This window comes from Nilaparvata lugens, chromosome 7 (genome assembly GCF_014356525.2).
Source record: "Nilaparvata lugens isolate BPH chromosome 7, ASM1435652v1, whole genome shotgun sequence".
Taxonomy (NCBI): domain Eukaryota; kingdom Metazoa; phylum Arthropoda; class Insecta; order Hemiptera; family Delphacidae; genus Nilaparvata; species Nilaparvata lugens.
In genome coordinates, this window is record NC_052510.1 from 1,825,553 (window position 1) to 1,833,876 (window position 8,324).

The following is an 8,324-nucleotide window of genomic DNA, read 5'->3' on the forward strand; positions in this document are numbered from 1 at the left end:
TATTTCAGTGGAGAAAAAAACAATCTAATTTCGTCGGTAATTAAAAAGTATTATGAAATGAAAGTGGAAAGTTATTTGAAAGTCCCTTTCTATTGAAACACTGTAATAAAATATTTGTTTCTCTATTGCATAAATCACAAACTATCATCATACCTAAAACTAAAATGTAGGCAGGTTTATACGATGCCAATTGACAAGACAATAATATTGTCTTCTGAAATTATAGCTGGTGTAAAGTATCAATTGAATTTAATCTAGAACCATCATCTAGGCATAGCTAAATAAAGTAATACTTTTCATTCTTTAATATTGTAAATCTTTTAAATTGTTTCTTGATGTGTTAAGAGAGCAATTATGGGATATTATCCTTGTGCTATGTATCTCAAATAAATATTATTATTATTATTATTAAAAACTAATTGACAATTATTATTGTTTTGCCAATTGGCATAGTTTAAACCTGGCATAAATGTCAAGTAAAAATTTAGATGATCTATATTATTTGCTAGAAAGAATTGAGCTATTTTTGCTCATCACAGATAAAATTATCATACTAAAAATTCAAGATTTTTAAACAACTGCTGAATTCCTGAAATAATAGGGTTTTAATTTATGTTTCTTACAGACATAAAATGTTTTTGAGCTTGGCAGAGTATATTAAATTACCATGGTAATTTGGTTGTAACCATTAGTTCTTTAAACAACCTTCATCATACTATTTTTGTGGATCAAAATTGAAGTAATATGGAAATAGAAAGAAAAATAAAAATCTCAGTATCCTTTTGAATCATTTAAATAATGATTAATAATAGTGATTAAATAATTCAAAAAGGATACTGAGATTTTTATTTTCCTTTCTATTTCTATAAAAAGTAGCCCTATACAGAAAAGAGATGAATATGGTTTTTATTGTGTGTTTTTAATGTCAACTTACCAATGTACCGCATTGCAGGGTAATATTTCTGTTACATGAAATCATATGTAAATAAATGAAATATGATTTCGTATTTTCATCTCTTTTCAAATGATTTTAGAAATATTGCCATGTAATTGATAAGGTACCGGTTCAAAAGTATGGCTAATTCAACGTCTATTTATAGTTGAAAATAATGGTTGTCACAACGTGCTTTCAACGTCTATTTATGGTTGAAAATAATGGTTGTCACGACGTGCTTTCAACGTCTATTTATAGTTGAAAATAATGGTTGTTACAATGTTTTTTCAACTATTATTCAACGTTGAAAATAATGTGGAAACGGCGGACATTTTCTCGTGTTTTCAACGTTGAATTTAAACGTCTTTTCAACGTTAAGGTATTACGTGTTTCTAACGTTATTTCAACGTTTCTGTGCTACCTGGGATACAATAGCTTACAATACAGCAAAATTATAGATGAATTTACATAATATAGACTAATAAAATAATTATTGAACTGTATATGATATGAAAAAGCAATTTGTAATATAAATAACTACAGATAATAATCATATTGTTATGCATCTACATAAATTGGCGGAGCTTTGGACATATCAATGTCCATTCTTCGGAAAGAATATTAAAAATATCCTGCCCACTAACCAAATAGAACACTAGAAGAGATATGGCCCCCTAGAACTAGAAGATATATACCACCCCAACCCTCTTAGCACAGGGCGTGGGAGTGAGGACTTTTGATATTTTTTAACCCCTAACTATCCGAGCTGTGTGGTCGAAAATTGTGTTCCAAACTTTTCCCTCTATACTTTTTTTGAGCATTCGTTGTCTGGACTATTGGAATACCTACAACGAGAATAATAATTTTATGAATATGTTGTGTTGAAGTTGATGTTGCGGTGGATATCTATGCTTAAACTCAACCATCCAAACGTTTTAAATTAAAACGTCCAGACTTCAAATCAACACACACCTTGGAAGTGTGAATTTGAATGGCATTGTAAGTATAACTCAACTTAAATCAGACAGACGTTCCCTTGAAAAACTATTCGTTCCTAAACACTTTAATTTGATGATCTTGATTAACCTTGTCCGATAAATTATAGGTTAAATTAGGTACAGTCAAATTAACTTAAAACTGTAAGCATCCTACATAATAATCAACGCCAAAGCTTCACATGCAACTGATACTGATCGTTTAAAGTGAATCTTAGTCTAATAATAATTAAACTGGACAGCCGAAATAGTTGAGTCGACAACTGACATCATAATTAACATAGTCGGAAGAGCTTGTTAAGAAGGAGAAGGTGAGGAACAAGAAGGAGGAGATGGAAGAAGAAGTGGATGAGGAGGAGAAGTGGAAGAAGAGGAAGAGGAGGAAAGAGAGAGAAGATGAAGAAGAAGAAGTATAAGAAGAAGAAGAAAAGAAAAAGAAGAAGAAGAAAAAGAAAAAGAAGAAGAAGAAAAAGAAGAAGAAGAAGAAGACAAGGAAGAAGAAGAAGAGGAAGAGGAGGGAAGAGAGAGAAGATGAAGAATAAGAAGAAGAAAAAAGAAGAAGAAGAAGAAGACGAAGAAGAAGAAGAAGAAGAAGAAGAAGAAGAAGAAGAAGAAGAGGAAGAGGAGGAAAGATAGAGAAGATGAAGAATAAGAAGAAGAAAAAGAAGAAGAAGAAGAAGAAGACGAAGAAGAAGAAGAAGAAGAAGAAGAAGAAGAAGAAGAAGAAGAAGAAGAAGAAGAAGAAGAAGAAGAAGAAGAAGAGAAAAGAAGAAGAAGAAGAAGAAGAAGAAGAAGAGAAGAAAGAAGAAGAGAAAAGAAGAAGAAGAAGAAGAAGAAGAAGAAGAAGAAGAAGAAGAAAAGAAGAAGAAGAAGAAGAAGAAGAAGAAGAAGAAGAAGAAGAAGAAGAAGAAGAAGAAGAAGAAGAAGAAGAAGAGAAGAAGAAGAAGAAGAAGAAGAAGAAGAAGAAGAAGAAGAAGAAGAGGAAGAGGAGGAAAGATAGAGAAGATGAAGTAGAAGAAGAAGAAGAAGAAGAAGAAGAAGAAGAAGAAGAAGAAGAAGAAGAAGAAGAAGAAGAACAGATATTCTGCCTCCCTTACACAGTACAATTTTCTCAACATACCACAACCATAGCCACCTCTAATACAAGGCCGCGGCGTACGATATTGCAACGTCGCAGTATAGGCCTAGAATCTAATACAAGATTGGTGAAAAAGATTTTTAAAAATACCAGTTGATCTTTTCCACCAATCATGTATTAGATTGTAGGCCTACACTGCTTTACTTTAAAATAATGTAACTGGAGTATTCGTGAATAATAGCCAAGATTTTTAAGCGCACAAATATCAATCAGACATTTTACCTTTTTCAGAAGCCTGTCAACGTCTATTAAGGTAAAGTCTTTTGAAGTGAGGTCTTTTAAGGTATTAGAGAGAGAGGAGGTGCATCATCATATTTCACGTACAAGACGGGCAAAGACATCCGAGTTATTAATGATGTTTGAATATTTTATTATCGAGCGTCAGCAGCTGGAAAAGATCTGGGAAAGCGGCGGAAAAGCTGGAAAAGCGTTCGTCAGTGACACTGTGATTGATTGGTCACACTGGACACTTGTGAACTTGTGAGGAGGTCACACAGATCACAGGACTTAAGTCAGAGTAACAGCAGTCAAGTCACAGCAGTCAAGTCACATTTATTTATTAATTATTTTATTTTATTAATATTCATACAATAAGTACATCATCAAAATGATAGGGCGAGAGAAAAAGAAAAGGTAACCTTGTGCTAGTCCTCTCCCAAATTTAGATAAGGTTACACATAGTCCCAAAAAGGTTGAGTCTTGTAGTTGTTCACCTCACAAAATTCTAAGTTCTTATTTTCACAAAGTAGATTTTTAAATTTAGATGCTACAAAACTTCAAAACATAGATGTCAACGTTATAATGGCACTGATTGATTAGCAATTGTATTGTTATCCTTGTCTATCATTCAACAAAGCGGATAGCCCTATCTCTTTCTCGCTTTGATCTGTTGCCAGATCGTCTTTCAACAATGTGGAATTATTAATTAATCAACAAAATATTCCATATTAATTATTATTATTCTTTTTTACAATGAAGCACAGATTGGGAGAGAAAAACTAAGAATACCTTGTACTATTTCTCTCCCAAATTTAGGAAACATTAATAATGAAAATTAATTATGAAATTCTTGAAAAATTTAATTTCTTGCTTAATAAAATATAATTGATTATTTGAAACGAAAATGAACAGTTAATATTACATCAATAAACCTGTATCAGCTACCGTCTATAGAAGGCATTGACAAGACAGAGGATCGGCAAAGTTGTTCTCCACTTTCTCCATTAATTTGATCTTTCTGCACTGCCATATTAAGGTAGACCTTTCTATAGGGGAGAGAGAATCAGAAAAATGTAGACTGAGATAGACAACCCAGTTAGAGAGAATTAGATTAGATTTCTTTATTTATGTATGTTACAATATTTACTGGTTTATACACTAATTTACATTAAATGACGATAATGCTAGTTATTCAACGAATAACTAGAGAGAGAGTGAGTGAGAGAGAGTGAGAGTGTGATAGACGACCCAGTGAGAGAGAGGACAATGATTGAGTGAGTGAGTTGGAGGGGAGTGTGTGTGTAAGAGATAGAAAAGAGAGAGATAGCCAAAGCGAGTTTGAAACGGACGGACTCTGAGTAACCACGTGTTCAAGGGGGAGAGAGAGAGAGACAGAGGACCCAGAGACAATTAAGAAGAAGCGAGACAGCTATATAGCGAGTTTCAAACGGACGGTTTTTGAGCAACACGTGTTCCAGAGTGAGAGAGACAGAGCTACCCAGAAACAAATGAGAAGAAGCGAGAAAGATTAAGCGAGCGGTGGAATTACCAGCTCTATTGTAAGGCTCCCTCAACCGGTCATCATTGTTTAAATGTGAAGCAGCGATGCTATTCATTTATAATTGTTGACAGTTTTCAGTGAAACTTACTGTATACTGTACACGTCACGAGTTTATCGACACCGGTTATCCTGCATCCGGTCTAAACGTAAACTCTGCTTTTGCGTTTCATTTCAGCTTCAGTCAGTTTCAACTTTCAGACTGCGTTTAAAAGTACGCGTTTATGTTTAGAAAACGCTAGAAAACGTCCATGTTTTCTGAATAACGCATTTATTCATGTAAGTTTTGATCTTTACTATTGTTTTGATTTTATAGTCTTAGTATTTTTGAATAACTTAGTAATTGACAGAGTATGTTTTGAAGGTAGCTTTTGAGGTTATCCAAAGCTGTATTTAGGAGTAAGTTTACGCGTTTACATTTAGAAAACGCTACAAAACGTCTAGTTTTCTAAAAAACGCATTAATTCATGCAAGTTTTGATCTTCACTAATATTTTGATCTTATAGTCTTAGTATTATTGAATAACTTTGTATGTTTTGATGGTAGATTTTGAGGTTATATTCGAAGATTCAGTTGTAGTTGTAGAGTATATAGTAATGGCGTCTCTGATTGAAGCCATGCTTTCAAGGAATTTGTGGAATGTACCTGGCTATGTGACAGAAAAATATCAGCATTGTGTGTGTGCCTGCGTGTTCACATCGGGAGGGTCTCAGTTGCTCGTGATTTCAGTTCATCTAGGCATCTTGGAATAACTTGAAATGTTTTGATTGATTATTTGTATCAATGGTGAAAAGGTTGGAACGTTTTTTATTTTAAATGGCAATAATTTATACTGTTATTATTGGAAATAATTCGAGTATAATTCAGGGTGAAGGCTGTGTTAATTGATGAATGTACATGACTAATTATTTAGAATTGATTGGGATCGATTTATGTTATTTAAGTTATTATTATTGAACGAAAATCCTAAATAAATGCTGCAAATCACCCCGAAGACCTCTGCTACTGCAGACATTGACAACAGGGCTAACAGCTAGATGGAAATTCGATGAGAACTACTATCCAAAAATTAGTTGCCAGCCCGGGAATCGAACCCGGTACCTCCCAATTGCCAGTCAGGAATGCTTGCCCTTACACCAAACTGACAATCTCTGGATAGCAGCGCTCATTTTATACGAAGCCATAGCGGCCAACTAGTTACAGATGGAATTAAATAGAGAATGCATTTATTCAAATGCTAATTAATATTATTATTATTGAACGAAAATCCTAAATAAATGCTGCAATTATATTTATATTTATATTATATAAAAAATAATTTATTTGCAGCATTTATTTAGGATTTTCGTTCAATAATAATAATATTAATTAGCATTTGAATAAATGCATTCTCTATTTAATTCCATCTGTAACTAGTTGGCCGCTATGGCTTCGTATAAAATGAGCGCTGCTATCCAGAGATTGTCAGTTTGGTGTAAGGGCAAGCATTCCTGACTGGCAATTGGGAGGTACCGGGTTCGATTCCCAGGCTGGCAACTAATTTTTGGATAGTAGTTCTCATCGAATTTCCATCTAGCTGTTAGCCCTGTTGTCAATGTCTGCAGTAGCAGAGGTCTTCGGGGTGATTTGCAACATTTAATTTAGGATTTTCGTTCAATAATAATAATATTAATTAGCATTTGAATAAATGCATTCTCTATTTAATTCCATCTGTAACTTATTCAAGTTATATTGTACTGATACTCAAATTCAAATCAAATTTATTCATTCCTTGTACAATATTACGAAAATAAACAAATTGACATGTTCAATGTATAAATACAAAACATCAAAGTACAAGAGAATGTAAAGCTCACAAGACATGAGTCCGTTCGTGAGCTTAATTAAGAAATATATTAACTTTAATAGCTAGAAAGTAAAATATAACAAGAATAGAAAAAAAAATGAAAGAAAGTTGAATGTAAGTTTACTATTGAAATATAAGTATAACAATGTTCACAGTGAAGTTGTGCAGGATAAAAGACTTAAACGGAGTTAGCACTTTTAACAACCCATAACTCGCTTATTAGACCACTTAAAAATTTCAGTTGCCACTTTTTCTCACTCTTATAATGATCTTGACAATTATATTATAGAAAGATTATTCAATTTAAATGAAAAAAAAAATTACCGAACAACCTTAACTGGTGTCGTATGACGTGTCGTACTGATGTTGTACTGATGTCGTACCAACCTTTATTCCTTATTATCTCTCCTATCTATCAAAACTATTGCCTCAGGTTTGTTTACTCTCTACAACGCCATGAACGAATCACTCAAGCCCATATTGATAGTTCAACTTTAAAGTTACCTGATCAGAGAATGCTTCGTATAATCAAACTTGTTAGGGACATTTTAAAATATGGTGAACCAATCTATTTTAAAAACGATTTTAAATTTGTATCTGAAGGTAGAAGAATTGATGCTTCCCACACTAGAACAGGTGAAAATACTCTAAGAATTCCAAATCATCGAACAACTATTTATACAAAATCCTTCCTTGTTAGCGGTTGTCGTGCATGGAATGCACTCCCAAATCAAATTAGGTCCATAGAGAGTCGAGCGGGCTTCACCCGTACATTGATACATTATCTTTTAGAAAAAATGGCTGAAACTGTCCAACCCTAGAGCAGCATGACATTCAATTAAACCTTCCTTAATTCTTATCCTCTATAATCATTTCCCTCCACTCCAAAGTAAAAATTATGGGTTTTCTCTTTCTTATTTCTTTCATGTAAATTTAGCATAAAAATGTGTATAGGCTACATTTAAGATTGTTTCTTATTCTAACTCTTCCTCGAGTGGATTTTAGCAACCTTATTCTATATCCCTTCCCCTCTTTTTTGTATTATAATTTCCCCTTCATAATTCCCAATTAGAATTATTATTATTCCTCCATGAACTTTCATAATCATATTATCTTGATAGCCTACTTACATTAACTAATCTCTTTTGTACAATAATTTCCCTTTGTCATCAACATTATTTTTGAATTTAAATATACAAATCTTTTTTCTAATAATAAATTTCACTCCCTCATTATTCCAATTATTATATCATATTGATTTTCTAATTATTGGGAATTAACTTTTTCTTTATTTTTTCCCCTTATTATTATTTACTCTTTTCTGTTAATTGATTTAACTAAATGATTTATCGTTTCTATGATTTGGTTTTTACTTATTGATATTTTTTTTCTTCATTTTTTTCGCTTAGACATAATATTTCGTTTGAATTTTCAACTTTCTGTTTTCATGGTTAAGTGCTGAAGGGGAGGGTATCCTTGATACCCTTTCTGAGAATGGACTTCTTAAGGTCCAAACTTCACCGTTTCATGTGAATATATTACAGTAGTATCTTAACTTTTGCATTTTTCATCATTATTCTTGCTCAATATTATTGTAGAACTCATCAGTTTAATATGATTCACCATGTCATTTT

At 32.6% G+C, this 8,324-nt stretch overlaps 1 protein-coding gene across 1 annotated transcript in view; it reads left to right on the plus strand.

The window, feature by feature from the left end:
* The first annotated feature begins 4,673 nt into the window (after positions 1–4,673).
* LOC111051333 overlaps positions 4,674–8,324 on the plus strand; it is an 8,474-nt gene continuing 4,823 nt past the window's right edge. Inside the window, exon 1 of the mRNA XM_022337828.2 lies at positions 4,674–5,123. The gene's annotated coding sequence lies outside the window, so the exon portion shown is untranslated. The remainder of the gene's footprint in view (positions 5,124–8,324) is intronic.